The 16,562-nt window shown below is 41.5% G+C and overlaps 1 protein-coding gene and 1 long non-coding RNA gene across 4 annotated transcripts in view; one reads left to right on the top strand and one right to left on the bottom strand.

Moving 5' to 3' along the window:
- Positions 1 to 16,562, top strand: part of LOC101000755 (aspartate-rich protein 1-like) — a 181,716-nt gene that overhangs the window by 97,906 nt on the left and 67,248 nt on the right. The gene's annotated exons all lie outside the window — the stretch shown is intronic.
- The window catches only part of LOC103888275, a 118,599-nt gene continuing 102,558 nt past the window's right edge, over positions 522 to 16,562 (bottom strand). The window contains exons 3-6 of the long non-coding RNA XR_004178944.1: positions 10,814 to 10,895; positions 10,184 to 10,295; positions 6,244 to 6,356; positions 522 to 1,685 (exon numbers count right to left, since the gene is read on the bottom strand). This is a non-coding gene — a long non-coding RNA (uncharacterized LOC103888275). The remainder of the gene's footprint in view (positions 1,686 to 6,243; positions 6,357 to 10,183; positions 10,296 to 10,813; positions 10,896 to 16,562) is intronic.

Consider the following 16,562-nt stretch of genomic DNA (forward strand, 5'->3'; position numbering starts at 1 on the left):
TTCTATAGTTGTTGGGATGAGAAAAGTTCAGCCAGTGCAGTAACTGTATAACAGTCTTTAGGATTCATAGTCTAGTATGTCAAATTGAGGCTATGGCTGAACAAGTCATAGAACAGCGTTCACATTACACATGCCAAACATTTCATGTTTTCCCTTTTTATTCAAATTGATTATTGTTAACTCTGTTTAAGGAAAACAAAAAAAACCAAAAACCCTTAAAAAGCATAATATGTCACCCAATCTACCACACTTGTTCTACTGACCAGCTACTCTCAAACTTAAATTCTAGTTAAATTCAACTTCCACTGGGTTACTCTGCTTTCTTAAGGTTTGAATATTTAATGAATCACTGAAATATTTACTGACGGGCTGGAGATGGGAGGTATTTAAGCAAGCAGAAGGGCTGGCGTTCTGCAGAAGTCCTGGGCTGAAGAGAGCTGGCCATCAGTCTCCACAAAATACAGATAAACTTTTTCCACTATGGATCTTCCCAGACTTTCTGACACTTCTCCCCTAAGTGGACATCAAGGAAGGAGAGAATCATTTGAACCCAGTATCAAAAGGATGTCCCAGAGCTTAATTTGAACACAAACCCCATTGTGCCCTATTAGACAAAAACAAGACAAAGAAGTCAACATTTCAGGGTCTGCAATATCATACCTCTAAATCAACACCAAATAAACACCTAAACCCAATCCTGGAGCCGCAAAGCTCCTATAAGAAAAGTGGGAGTCTGTATCTCAGCAAAACTTGTATATCTGCACGCAGTTTACAAAAAGGAAAGAAAACAAAAGCAAAAATTATCTATGGCAAGAAATCTTTGACCATGTAATTGATTTGGCAATACTTTTTCTTATTTTTTGTTCTTTTTGGATGGAACACTAAAATCACTGCTAACAAATGTGAATACAAACACATGAGACTATACATCATTTTAGAGCTACCACATGGGGAAGAGAAACAATGAACTATTAAAAAGAAGGCATCCTACAGACTGAAAGAAAGTTCAGCAGAATCACATCTGTGAAAGTGGTTGTTAATCTAACGTATGAGAAACTAACACTACTCTAACTGGGAAAATGAATAAAACCTAATACCCAAGCTAAAACTGGGCAAAGAACCTAAACAGGCACATCTGAAAGGAAAACACGAAATTCAATGACAGGTCAAAGAGAAGCTGCTCAACTTCACTAATCCTCACACAAATGTCTAAGTACAAACCACACTCAAATACCTCTCACTTTAATTAGAATGAAACTTACCAAAAAAAACCAAAACCAAAACCAAACAAAACAAAACAAACCAACACAACCCATACGTTCACAGGCAGAGGTCAACGTAGAAATGCAGAAAAAGACACTTTCATATACTTTTTCTGGGAATGTACATTATTTTACACACAAAGCAAAGCAGTTGAAGGTGCCTTAAACATTTGACATTAAAACTACCCATTCACCTAGCAATCCCACCGTCAGTTATACACAGAAAGTACATGGAATCTGTTATGTTGAAGAGATACCGGCCTTCCTATGGCGACTGAAGCACTATTCACAATAGCAAAGGTATCCAATCAACCTACCTGTTCATGCACAGATGAAGGGATAAAGAAACTGCAGTACACAATGGAATCCTCTTCGGCCACAGAAATTCATGAAACCATGTCATCTGCAGCAACATGCAGAAACCTGGAGGACATGACCTTCAATGAAACGAGTCAGGCAGAGAAAGCCAAACACGGCATGATTTCACGCATGTGAGAATGAGATCAGCTTTCTCTCTAAACGACTTTATCTCCTAGATATAGAAAGTTCCACAGTGGTGAAGGGAGGCTGTGGGATGAGGAGTCGGAGCAGGAACTGGGAAGTGGATACAACGTTACACTGAGATGAATAAATTCAGCTGTTCTACTCCACAGCAGGGTGTCTAGACTTAACAGTATCCCACCATATTTTCCAAAAAAGGCTGAAAAGAAGGACTCTGAATATTGCAACCACAGAGAACTAATAAATAATAACTACACAAGGTAACAGAGACAGTCAATGCCTTGCTTTCATCATTACACAAGGTATATATGCATAGATCAAAATGTCCCACTCTACTCTTTAATTGTATACTTTTACTATAGAACAAATTGTTCTTAAGGACATAGAAAGAAACAATGCTGAAGTTCATGTGAGACTAGGAAATGCCCTGTATTTCCAAATTCTGAGAAATCCAAATTACAATGGATGCATCACACTCTAATTTGAAATTTCACTCAAACTCTAGGGACCTGCTTCCACATGGATGAGTGGAAGAGAACAGAGAACTGGCATAATGAACTCACACACTTCATACCACCTGATTCTGGATGAAATACACAATAAGTAATGGGAAAAGAACTCCCCATATCTTCTGCATATGGCGAGCCTCTACTTCTCACCATGTACCAAAGTTCACTCAGATGAATAAAGGATATAAATGGAAGACCTCAAAGTACAAAAAGCCTACAAGAGACCCTAGGAAATACCCTTCGACATCAGCTTTGACAAGGCATTTATATGCCTAAGACCCCATATGACACTGCAACAAAAGCAATAATCGACATGTGGGACCTAATACACTAAAGAGCCACCACACAACACAAGAAATTACCAACAGAGTAGACAGATGACATACAGGATGAGAGAAAATGTTCCCAAAGTATGCACCTGACCAAGGTTCTAATGTCCAGAATCTACCTTAAAGACCTCACACAAATCAATTAGCAAAACTCCCCAAATAATTAATAGGCAATGGATATAAGCACACACTTCTTGAAAGATGATATACAAGCAACCAAAAATTTGAAAATATGTTGAACCTAATTATCGGAGAAATACAAATCAAAAGCACAATGAGATATATCGCACACTGGTCAGAATAGCGATTACACAGTTAAGAAAATAAAAATGACACTGGCGAGGCAGCAGAGAAGGGGGACACAGGTCCACTTTTGGTGAAAATGCAAAGTAGTTCAGACACCACGGAAAGCACGTTGGAGATTGCTCCAAGAACTTAAACCACAACTACCATCTGACACAGCAAGCCCACCACTGGGGTATACACAAAGGAAAATAAATTCTTTTGTCCAAAACAAACATGCACACAAATGGTCTTGGCGGTACTATTAACAATGGTAAATATGTGAAATCAACACAGGCACCCATGAACAGTGGATCAGAAAAGGAAAATTTGGTACATATATACCATGAAAAACTAGGCAGCCGTTAAAAAAAAAAAAAAGAAAAAGAAAAAAAGAAATCACATCCTTGGCAGCAACATGAAAGGAGCTGGAGGCCATTATCTGAAGGCAAATAAGGAACACACAGAACACCAAATGCCACATGTTCTCACTTCTAAGGTGGAGCTAACATTGAATACACCCTACCATAAAAGCAAAAACAACAGACACTCATGAAGAATGATGACTATCAGATGAAAAAGGAAGAAGGAATGAGGTATGGGCTAAAGATCTACCCGATAGGTACAACCACTCCCTGCGTGATAAGGTCTCTGGGACCCCAGTCTCAGTGTCATGCAATATACCAAAGGCAGTAACTAATCTGCTTTTGTACCCTTTAGTCTATAATAAATGTAGAAATTAGTTAAAAAATACAAACTTAAAACCTAAAATAATGAATGAAAAACACAAACTTTTATAATTATCGGAACAATCATTTATTGGCATAAACTAAGAAAGTGGACAGTATGAGTAAACCAAATAAACCCCAATTTACATATAGTGAACACATTTTTCAAAAGAACACCAAAGAGACACAATGGGCAAAAGAGAGCTTGTTCAATAAATGATTTTGAGTAGACTGAATATTCACAAACAAAACACTAAACTAGGACCCTTGTGTCATGCAACACAAAAATCAATGCAAAATACGTTAAAGGCCTAAAAATTCTGAAACCACAAAACTCCTACAAGAAAACATAAGGTGCACATGTATTTTTAAAAAGAAATCCATGCACATAGGCTGCTAAATGTGTTTTTAAAAAATTGAAACAAAGGAAGCACTCTTAAGAAAACACCCACAGACAATGTAATGGGTTGGCATTTTCACTAAAAAGCTGAGCGCCCGCTTCCACAGAACAGTGGAACAGATTAGAAGACCCAGATAAAACCTGCACACCTGAAATCATCATACTTGAAAAAACATCAACAAAAATAAGCAATGGAGAAAGGACTCCCTACCACTAAGTGGTGTTGGGATCAGTGGCTACCTAGATGCAGAAGAAATAACACTGGGCCCGTGTCTCACCATGTACAGAAAGCAACTCAAATTGAATCAAAGATTGAAATGCAAAATCCTGGGCTGGGCGCAGTGGCTCATGCCTTGAATCCAAGCACTCTGGGAGGCCAAAGCGAGCAGATGACTTGAGGTCGGGGAGTTCGAGACCAGCCTGGCCGACATGGTGAAACCCTGTCTCTACTAAAAAAGCAAAACTTAGCTGGGCATGGTGGTGCATGCCTGTGCTCCCACCTACTCGGGAGACTGAGGCAGAAGAATCACTTGAACCTGGAAGGTGGAGGGTGCAGTGAGCCAAGATTGCTCCATTGCATTCCAGCCTGTATGACACAGTGAGACTTGGTCTGTAAATAAATACATAATCACATAAAAATCCAAGACCTGAAACTATAAAAAAATCCTGCACGAGAATCTAGCAAATACCCTTCTCGACAGAGGCTTTGGCAAAGCATTTATATGTCAAGTCCCGAAAAGCAATGGCAACAAAAGCAATTACTGATAAGTGGGACCTAATACACAAAAGAGCTGCTGCACAAGAAACAACCACAGAGCCAACACACAGCCTATAGAATGAGGGAACATATTCCCCAACTATGCATCTGAAAAACGTCTAATATCCAGGATTTATTGTAAAGACCTTAAACAAATAAAACCAGGAAAAAAAATCCAACTTATAAATGGGCAAGGGACATGAACACACACTTAAAAGAAGGTGTACCAGTAACCAATGAGAATGAAAACATGCTGGATCTCACTAATTATCAGAGAAATGCAAACAGAAACATACTGAGATACCATCTCACATTGGTCAGAATGGCAATTTTGACACACAGTCCACAACAACAGAGGCTGGTGGGGCAGAGGAGCAAAGAAATGCAGGTCCACTGTAGGGGGAAATGCAAACTAGTTCAGACACCCTGGAGAGCAGTGTGGACATTTCTCAAAGAAATTAAGAGAGAACTACCATCCAGCACTGGAATCACACTCCTAAGGATCTACCCAAAGGAAAATCCTTCCATTCAAAACACACATGCACTCGCATGTTCACGGCAGTACTACTCACAATGGTGAAGACATGGAATCAGCCTTGGTGCCCATCAGCAGTGGATCAGAGAAAGGAAATGTGGTACATACACACCACAAAACACTACACAGCCATAAAAAACAAATCCATGCCCTTACCAGAAACCTGGACAGAGCTGTAGGCCATTATGCCAAAAGGCAAGAACAGAAAACCACAATTTTCAAAACAGCTACAAAGTTCAGTTGTGAATATTCTCTCCACAGAGAAATCATAAGTCTGGAGCTCACAGAGGTGCCAGACACTGCGACTTCATTATGATGCTACGTTTACACAGACCAAATTGTCCCTTCCACCTGCTGGTTATGTACACATACTCTACAGCAATGAAACTGTTGTCCCATTTTGGTAACATTCATTCTCACCAGAGAGAGATGCTTTCTAAGTGTGGTTTTGATTGACTTCTCGTGAGGATCAGTAATGTTAAGTCAGAATCTTTTACCTATGCATCCATCTCAGGTCTTCAGGTCCATTGCCCAGTCTTACATGTCAAATTGAAACAAGTTCACAATAACTTGGCAAACATCACTAACCACAAGCAAAATGTAAATCAAAACCACACTTAGATACCATCTCATTCTAATTGGAATGAGTATTAAAATAAAGAGAAAAAAAAAATCGAAAGAAGGGAAATGTTGGTGTATTTCCAGAGAGAGAGAGAGAGACACTCTTCCATAGTTCGTGAGAAGGTAAACTAGCACACACGCTACAGAAACCACTTGGAGGTTCCTCCAAACCTTAAAAGACTCCAGCCACCATTTCAACCAGCAATTCTACTACTAGGAATACACTCAAAGTCATTGAAATCAGGACACTAAAGACAGATCTACCCACCTATGTGGATTCCAGCACTGTTCCCAAGAGCCAGTGTAAGCATCAACCTACCTGCTTATCCACAGACGAAGGAAGAAAGAAGCTGCTCCACATGTACACCCTGGGATACTCTTCAGACAGAAAACCACAATGAAATCCTATCATGGGGAACCACACGGTTGCACCTGGAGGAGATGATGGTAAATTAAATGAGTGAGGGGGAGAGAAACAAACCTTGAGTCATCTCACACATGCAGAATCTGAGAAACTATCTCAAAGACCTGGCGAGCACAATATTAGTTTGCAGAGATTGGGGGAAAAGAGGGGTAATGGGCAGGGACTGTAACTGGGAAAACGAGAGGAAGAAAAGTCTGTTTTTCTATTCCAGTGCAGGGTGACCAGGGTTAACTGTATCAGCACATCACTTTCAAAGCAGCTTGACAGGAGAATACTGAAGGTTCTCAGCATAAAGGAATAAACAATGGGAAAGGGTAACAGAAACACTAAGGACCCCGATTTCATCATTCCACAATGTATGCATAGACCGTAATGCCCCACTCTACCCTCTCATTGTATTGTTCCTTTACTATGCAACAGATTTGTTGAAAGAAATAGAAACAGGTGATGCTAATATTCATGTGGGACCATGAAGCACCCTGAGTTTCATCCTCTGCAATCCTGAGACATCCAGACTACATCGGACACATCACACTTCCTGATTTCAAATTTCATGGAAAAGCTAGGGACCGGCCTCCACACAGAGCACTGGAACACAAGGGAGGACCAAGAAGTAAACCACACGCTGAAAACTATCTGATCTAACACAGAATCCACCAAAGTAAGCAAAGGCAAAAGGACACCCTATTCAATCAACAGTGCTGAAATAAGTGGCTAGCCATGTGCAGAAGAATAACACTGCTACCTCTCACCAGACACAAACAGGAACTCAAGATGAATGGAAGATTTAAATGGAAAAACTCAAAATATTAAAATCTAATGAGAAAACTTGTGAAATATCCTTCTCCACATAGGCTTTGGCAAAGAATTTAGATGGCTAAGTCCTGAAGAGTAACGGCAACAAAAACAGAAATTGACAAGTCAGACCGAATACCTGAATGAGCTGCTGCACAGCAAAAGAAACTACCAACACAGTACAGTGTACAGAATGGGAGAACAAGGTCCCAAACTGTGCATCTGAACAACGTCTAATATTCAGAATCTACAAGGCCCTTCAACAAGTCAAGAAGGGAATATCCCATTAATAAACGGGCAAGAAATGTGAACACACACTTCGCAAAACTCAATGTACAAGCAACCAACAAATAGGAAAACACGCTCAAACTCACTACCAGAGAGCTGCCAATCAAAAACATTACAAGACGTTGTAATCCCATGGAGGTCACAATGGTGAGGACCACGCAGACAAGGAACACATGCTGGCGAGGCAGCCGAGGAAACGAAACGCTGGTACGCTTTCGGGGGAGGGGAGGGGATGAAAACTAGTACAGACACCATTGAAAACAGATCGGGGATTTCTCAAAGAGCTGAAAACAGAACTACCATCTCACCCAGAAAGCCCTCTCGTGTGCATCTACCCAAAGGAAAATCAATCCTTCTATCCGAAAGACACAGACACTCATATGTTCATGGCAGTATTATCCACAATGTCAAAGACATGGAATCAACCTACCCATCAACAGTGCATGAGACACCGGCACAGTGGCTCACACCTGTAATTCTAGCACTTTGGGAAGCCGAGGCAGGTGGATCGCTTCAGTGCAGAATTTGAGACCAGCCTGGGCAAAATAGTGAAATCCCATCTCTACAATAATAAAAAAGTTAGCCGGATGTGGTGGTGGGCACCTGTAGTCCTATCTAATCTGGAGGCTCAGATGGGAGAATCACCTGAGAACAGAAGGTGGAAACTGCAGGCCACTGTCATAAGTGAACTAAGACCCAAACAGAAAACGAAATGCCACATGTTCTCACTTATAAACGGGAGCTAAACTTTGAATGGACTCAAACATAAAGGAGAGAACAACAGACACCTGGAATGACCACAGACCAATAAAAACACATAGAGGGAGCTTGTGCTGAAGACCCACCCTGTGGGCCGTCTGCTCACTGCCTGGGTTACGGGGTTCTTGTGACCCCAAGTTTCAATGTCATGCAATCAACAGATGTAACTACCTTGTATATATACCTTTTAAACTATAATAAGAGTAGAAAGCATTAAAAGAAAAATCCGGCTGTGCGCAGTGGCTCAAGCCTGTAATCGCAGCACTTTGGGAGGCCGAGACGGGCGGATCACGAGGTCAGGAGATCGAGACCATTCTGGCTAACCCGGTGAAACCTCGTCTCTACTAAAAATACAAAAAACTAGCCGGGCGAGGTGGCGGGCGCCTGTAGTCCCAGCTACTCGGGAGGCTGAGGCAGGAGAATGGCGTAAACCCGGGAGGTGGAGTTTGCAGTGAGCTGAGATCTGGCCACTGCACTCCAGCCCAGGCGACAGAGCAAGACTCCGCCTCCAAAAAAAAAAAAAAAAGAAAAGAAAAAGAAAAATCCAAGGTTAGAACCAAAGAAAATAACGCATGAAAAAACAATCTGTAGTTATCCAAACAATCCATGACCGTCACAAACACAAAACGAGAACCTAAGTGACACAATGAGGCAGACAAATACTCTATCCAATATGATATGTGGGGAACACATTTTCCAAAACCCCAAAAAGATATAATGTGAAAGGGAGAGTCTGGTTCAATTATTGATTTTGAGAAAACTGAATATCCACAGGAAAAACACTGAAATATGACCCTTACAATGCACGATACACAAAATCAACACAAAATGAATTAAAGACCTAAACTCAATCTTGAAACTGTAAAGGTCCTATAAGAAAACAGAGTGGGTGTATATTTTAGGAAACCCTGTATCTATGCAAACAGGCTGCAAAAGGTAAAAAAGCATCATAACACTAAAAAAAAAAACAAAAAAAAACAAAAGTAGGGAAACTACACCCATAGACAATGCAAGGCTTGGTTCCGTGTGTGTGTGTGTGTTTCGTGGAAGCGCGGTGTTTGTTAAACACAAAAATCACTGCTAAGATATGTAACTATAACCATATGAGACTAGGGACACTTTACAAATTCTACAGGGAAAAGGAAACAGTGAAACAAAAAAAAGGAATCCTAAAGACTGGGAGAAACGATAAAAAATCCTAACCCTGAAAGAGGTTGTTATCTAACACATACAATAAACTGATATGACTAAGTGAAAAACAAAACAACAACAAATATCCAAGGTAAAAGGATCTAAATAGACCTGAGTGAAAAGAAGGCAGGAAATTGACTCACAGGTGACAGTTCCTCAATATCACTAATCCTCACAAAAACGTGAATCAAAACCATACTCAGTTACCATCTAATTCCACCTAGAATGAGTATTACAAAAGACAAAACTCAAAAGACTTGCAGAAAAAAAAAATCTTCTACACTCTTTATGCAATGAAAATCACTGTATACACTACAAAAACTTTTGGAAGTTCCTTAAAAAAGCAAAAGGTAGGCCGGGCACAGTGGCTCACACCTGTCATCTCAGCACTTTGGGAGGCCGAGAAAGGTGGATCACCTGAGGTCAGGAGTTCGAGACCAGCCTCACCAATATGGTGAAATCCTATCTGTACTAAAAACACAAATATTGGCTAGGTGTGGTGGTAGGTGCCTGTATTACCAGCCACTCGGGAGGCTGAAGCAGGAGAATTGTTTGAACGCAGGAAGTGGAGCTTGCATTGAGCTGAAATCGCGCCACAGGACTCCAGCTTAGGTGACAAGAGCAAGACTCCATCTTTAAAAAAAAAAAAAAAAAAAGAAGGTAAAAGTACAACTGCCACTCCAGTTGTGTAACAATCCCACAACTGGGTACACATTTAGAGACAATGAAATCCCTGTGTTATCTGCCTTTTCATGTGTCCTGAAGCCCTAGTCACAATAGCCAAGATGTGGAATCAACCTACCTGTCTATCCACAGATGAAGGCATAAAGGAACCACAGTACATGTACACAAGGAAACACACTTCAGCTGTAACACTTCAGGAAATCATGTCATCTGCAACCACTTGGAGAAAACTGGAAGACAATTAGGTGAAATGAAACGAGTCTGCCAGGGAGAGACCCACACTGCATGACATCAGGCATACGGAATCCAAAAAACACTGCCTTTTAGAAGCAGAACTTCCAGTAGGGGTTACTAGAGGCTGGAGAGAGCAGGAAGCCTGGGCAGGGATTGGTATCAGGTACAGAGTGACGCTCAGATACGAGGAATCCATTCTGGTGTTCTATTGCACAGCAGGGTGACTAGGTGACTAGGGGCAACAGAATCTAGAAAAATTTTTGAAAATCAGCTGGAAAATACGGTTCTGAATATTCTCTCAACAGAGAAAAAATAATGATGGAAGATCACAGACACGCCAGATACGGTGATTTCATCATGATGCTACATATCGATATCTCAAAATGTCCTTTGCACCTTGGATTGTGTGTGTGTGGGTATAATGTATACTCTATAGAAAACAAACTGCCATCAAATGTTGGTAGTATTCATTCTAACCAGAGTGAGATGAAATCTGAGTGTGTTTTTCACTTACGCTTTTGTGTGCATCAGCAATGGTGGGAATCTTCTCTTTGACCTGTGCATAAATCTCATGTCTTCAGGTCCTCCACCCAGTCCTACATAAATTAAAAACAAATTCACAATAACTTATCAAGTACCATTTACACACACACAAAAATCAAACACACACTCAGATTCCATCTCACTCTACATGCAATGGATGCTGTAAGAAAAAAATTGAAAAATATTAAAAGACAAAAAAAATCATAGATTTTCAGAGGAGGAACTTGTCTCCACAGCTGGTGGGATATGGTAAACTAGTATGCACACTAAAGAAACCACTTGGATGTTCCTTGAAATCGTAAAACTACAACTACCGTTTTATCTAGCAATTCTATTACCAGGTATATACACAGAGCACAGGATCAGGTCATGGAAGAGATTATCTGTCATCCCAGGTGGAATTCAGCCCTATGCACAAAAGCCAAGATAAGAAATCAGTCTCCCTGTCCATCTACAGATGAAGGGATGAAGAATCTCTAGTACACAGACACAATGGAATACTTTTGGGCCATGAAAAATCCTGGAATCCTATCATTTCCAGCAACATGGCTGCACATGGAGATACTCTGTTCAATCAAATCAGAAAGGCAGACAAAGATCAAGCCTGCATGTTCTCACTCATGTGGGAGCTGAAAAATTTAACTTACTGAAGATGAAAATATATCAATGGTCACCACAGCCTAGTTGGAGGAGAGGACATCAAGGATTGGCAATAGGTACACAGAAAGTTACAGGAGAGGAATACATTCTGGTATTCCAGTCCAAAGCAGGGCGACAAGACTTAACAACATGGTTGTGTCGTTTTCAAAATAGCTACCAAGGAGGATATTGAATGTTCACATATCGAAGATATCAAACCTATACGTGGTCACAGCATGGGAAACTCCCTGATTTTATCCATACTCAAGCTATACAAAGTATCACAATGTCCCAATGCACCCCTAATTCTGGACATAAAGTATGAAACAAACGTTTTATGGAATGTTAATGATACACGGCTAGACATTCACATGGAATCACCAAAGACCCAAAGAACCTGAATATACAAAGCAATCCTAGGGCATACAAACTCAATTGGAGGCTGCACACCCCCAATTTCAAAATACATGTAAAACCTCCACTCATTCAAAGACTACAGTAGTGGCATAAAAATGAATCCATGAACCTAGGTACATAAGAGAACCTAAACGCACACCTGTATGCAGTCAACACATTTTCTTCAAAGGAACGCCTAGAAGATGTTATGAGGCCGGGTGCTGTGGCTCACACCTGTACTCCCAGAGCTTTCAGAGACTCAGTCGAGCAGATCACTTGAGGTCAGGAGTTTCAGAGCAGCCTGGCCAAAATGGTGAAATTCCATCTCCAGTAAAAATACAAAAAATAGTAGTCAGGTGTGGTGGTGCACACCAGCAATCCCAGACACTTGGGAAGATGAGGCAAGAGAATCTCTTGAAGCAAGGATGCAGATGTTGTAGAGAGCTGAGATCTCGCCACTGCACTCCAGTCTGGGTGACAGCAGGAGTAGGACTGCGTCTCAAAGGGAAAAAAGATGAGATGAGGAATCACCAGTCTTCAATTGAGCAGTCTGAAATGACTGGATAGTCACATACAAAAGGATGAAATAAGACCTTGATGTCATACAATACACAAACAGAAACTCAAAATACATTAAACCCTAAACACAAGACCTAAAAGCACAAAACTGTTACAGGAAAACACAGAGTGAGCTTAAGTTTAGGAAAACCTGAATCTAAGCTCACAGGATGTAAAAGCAAATAGAAAAAAAGACATACAGAAAAAAAACCACTTCCAACAACAGAAGTCAAAAATTCTACTTTTTGTTATTGACCTTATCTTACAAAAACAGTCACTGCTAGCTGGGCACGGTGGCTCACGCCTGTAAACCCAGGACTTTGGGAGGCCAAGGCAGGCGGATCACTTGAGGTCAGGATTTGGAGACTAACCTAGCCAACATGGTAAAACCCTGTCCCTACTAAAAATTAGCTGGGAGTAGTGGCGCACACCTGCAGTTCCAGCTACTCAGGAGGCTGAGACAACAGAATCGCTTGAACCCAGGAGGTGGAGGTTGCAGGCAGCAAAGATCGTGACACCCTACTCCAGCCTGGGCAACAGAGCAAGACTTTGTCTCAAAAAAAAAAAAAAAAAAAAAAGGGGGGGGGGGGCGGAGCAAGATGGCTGAATAGGAACAGCTCCAGTCTCCAACTCCCAGTGCGAGCAACACAGAAGACCAGTGATTTCTGCATTTTCAACTGAGGTACTGGGTTCATCTCACTAGGGAGTGCCGGACAATCGGTGCTGGTCAGCTGCTACAGCCCGACCAGCGAGAGCTGAAGCAGGGCGAGGCATCGCCTCACCTGGGAAGCGCAAGGGGAAAGGGAATCCCTTTTCCTAGCCAGGGGAACTGAGACACACAACACCTGGAAAATCGGGTAACTCCCACCCCAATACTGCGCTTTAAGCAAACAGGCACACCAGGAGATTATATCCCACACCTGGCCGGGAGGGTCCCACGCCCACGGAGCCTCCCTCATTGCTAGCACAGCAGTCTGCAATCTCACGGCAAGGCAGCAGCGAGGCTGGGGGAGGGGCGCCCGCCATTGCTGAGGCTTAAGTAAGTAAACAAAGCCGCTGGGAAGCTCGAACTGGGTGGAGCTCACAGCAGCTCAAGGAAAACTGCCTGTCTCTGTAGACTCCACCTCTGGGGACAGGGCACAGTAAACAACAACAAAAGCAGCAAAAACCTCTGCAGACGCAAACGACTCTCTCTGACAGCTTTGAAGAGAGCAGTGGATCTCCCAACACGGAGGTTGAGATCTGAGAAGGGACAGACTGCCTGCTCAAGTGGGTCCCTGACCCCTGAGTAGCCTAACTGGGAGACATCCCCCACTAGGGGCAGTCTGACACCCCACACCTCACAGGGTGGAGTACACCCCTGAGAGGAAGCCTCCAAAGCAAGAATCAGACAGGTATACTCGCTGTTCAGCAATATTCTATCTTCTGCAGCCTCTGCTGCTGACACCTAGGGAAACAGAGTCTGGAGTGGACCTCAAGCAATCTCCAACAGACCTACAGCTGAGGGTCCTGACTGTTAGAAGGAAAACTATCAAACAGGAAGGACACCTACACCAAAACCCCATCAGTACATCACCATCATCAAAGACCAGAGGCAGATAAAACCACAAAGATGGGGAAAAAGCAGGGCAGAAAAGCTGGAAATTCAAAAAATAAGAGCACATCTCCCCCGGCAAAGGAGCGCAGCTCATCGCCAGCAACGGATCAAAGCTGGACGGAGAATGACTTTGACGAGATGAGAGAAGAAGGCTTCAGTCCATCAAACTTCTCAGAGCTAAAGGAGGAATTACGTACCCAGCGCAAAGAAACTAAAAATCTTGAAAAAAAAGTGGAAGAATTGATGGCTAGAGTAATTAATGCAGAGAAGGTCATAAACGAAATGAAAGAGATGAAAACCATGACACGAGAAATACGTGACAAATGCACAAGCTTCAGTAACCGACTCGATCAACTGGAAGAAAGAGTATCAGCGATTGAGGATCAAATGAACGAAATGAAGCGAGAAGAGAAACCAAAAGAAAAAAGAAGAAAAAGAAATGAACAAAGCCTGCAAGAAGTATGGGATTATGTAAAAAGACCAAATCTATGTCTGATTGGGGTGCCTGAAAGTGAGGGGGAAAATGGAACCAAGTTGGAAAACACTCTTCAGGATATCATCCAGGAGAACTTCCCCAACCTAGTAGGGCAGGCCAACATTCAAATCCAGGAAATACAGAGAACGCCACAAAGATACTCCTTGAGAAGAGCAACTCCAAGACACATAATTGCCAGATTCACCAAAGTTGAAATGAAGGAAAAAATCTTAAGGGCAGCCAGAGAGAAAGGTCGGGTTACCAACAAAGGGAAGCCCATCAGACTAACAGCAGATCTCTCGGCAGAAACTCTACAAGCCAGAAGAGAATGGGGGCCAATATTCAACATTCTTAAAGAAAAGAATTTTCAACCCAGAATTTCATATCCAGCCAAACTAAGTTTCATAAGTGAAGGAGAAATAAAATCCTTTACAGATAAGCAAATGCTTAGAGATTTTGTCACCACTAGGCCTGCCTTACAAGAGACCCTGAAGGAAGCACTAAACACGGAAAGGAACAACCGGTACTAGCCATTGCAAAAACATGCCAAAATGTAAAGACTATCGAGGCTAGGAAGAAACTGCATCAACTAACGAGCAAAATAACCAGTTAATATAATAATGGCAGGATCAAGTTCACACATAACAATATTAACCTTAAATGTTAATGGACTAAATGCTCCAATTAAAAGACACAGACTGGCAAACTGGATAAAGAGTCAAGACCCATCAGTCTGCTGTATTCAGGAGACCCATCTCACATGCAGAGACATACATAGGCTCAAAATAAAGAGATGGAGGAAGATTTACTAAGCAAATGGAGAACAAAAAAAAGCAAGGGTTGCAATACTAGTCTCTGATAAAATAGACTTTAAACCATCAAAGATCAAAAGAGACAAAGAAGGCCATTCCATAATGGTAAAGGGATCAATTCAACAGGAAGAGATAACTATCCTAAATATATATGCACCCAATACAGGAGCACCCAGATTCATAAAGCAAGTCCTTAGAGACTTACAAAGAGACTTAGACTCCCATACAATAATAATGGGAGACTTCAACACTCCACTGTCAACATTAGACAGATCAACGAGACAGAAAGTTAACAAGGATATCCAGGAATTGAACTCATCTCTGCAGCAAGCAGACCTAATAGACATCTATAGAACTCTCCACCCCAAATCAACAGAATATACATTCTTCTCAGCACCACATCACACTTATTCCAAAATTGACCATATAATTGGAAGTAAAGCACTCCTCAGCAAATGTACAAGAACACAAATTATAACAAACTGTCTCTCAGACCACAGTGCAATCAAACTAGAACTCAGGACTAAGAAACTCAATCAAAACCGCTCAACTACATGGAAACTGAACAACCTGCTCCTGAATGACTACTGGGTACATAACGAAACGAAGGCAGAAATAAAGATGTTCTTTGAAACCAATGAGAACAAAGATACAACATACCAGAATCTCTGGGACACATTTAAAGCAGTGTGTAGAGGGAAATTTATAGCACTAAATGCCCACAAGAGAAAGCAGGAAAGATCTAAAATTGACACTCTAACATCACAATTAAAAGAACTAGAGAAGCAAGAGCAAACACATTCGAAAGCTAGCAGAAGGCAAAAAATAACTAAGATCAGAGCAGAACTGAAGGAGAGACACAAAAAACCCTCCAAAAAATCAATGAATCCAGGAGTTGGTGTTTTGAAAAGATCAACAAAATTGACAGACCGCTAGCAAGACTAATAAAGAAGAAAAGAGAGAAGAATCAAATAGATGCAATAAAAAATGGTAAAGGGGATATCACCACCGACCCCACAGAAATACAAACTACCATCAGAGAATACTATAAACACCTCTACGCAAATAAACTAGAAAATCTAGAAGAAATGGATAATTTCCTGGACACTTACACTCTGCCAAGACTAAACCAGGAAGAAGTTGAATCCCTGAATAGACCAATAGCAGGCTCTGAAATTGAGGCAATAATTAATAGCCTACCAACCAAAAAAAGTCCAGGACCAGATGGATTCACAGCTGAATT

Source organism: Papio anubis, chromosome 16, assembly GCF_008728515.1.
Source record: "Papio anubis isolate 15944 chromosome 16, Panubis1.0, whole genome shotgun sequence".
In the NCBI taxonomy this organism is placed as follows: Eukaryota; Metazoa; Chordata; class Mammalia; order Primates; family Cercopithecidae; genus Papio; species Papio anubis.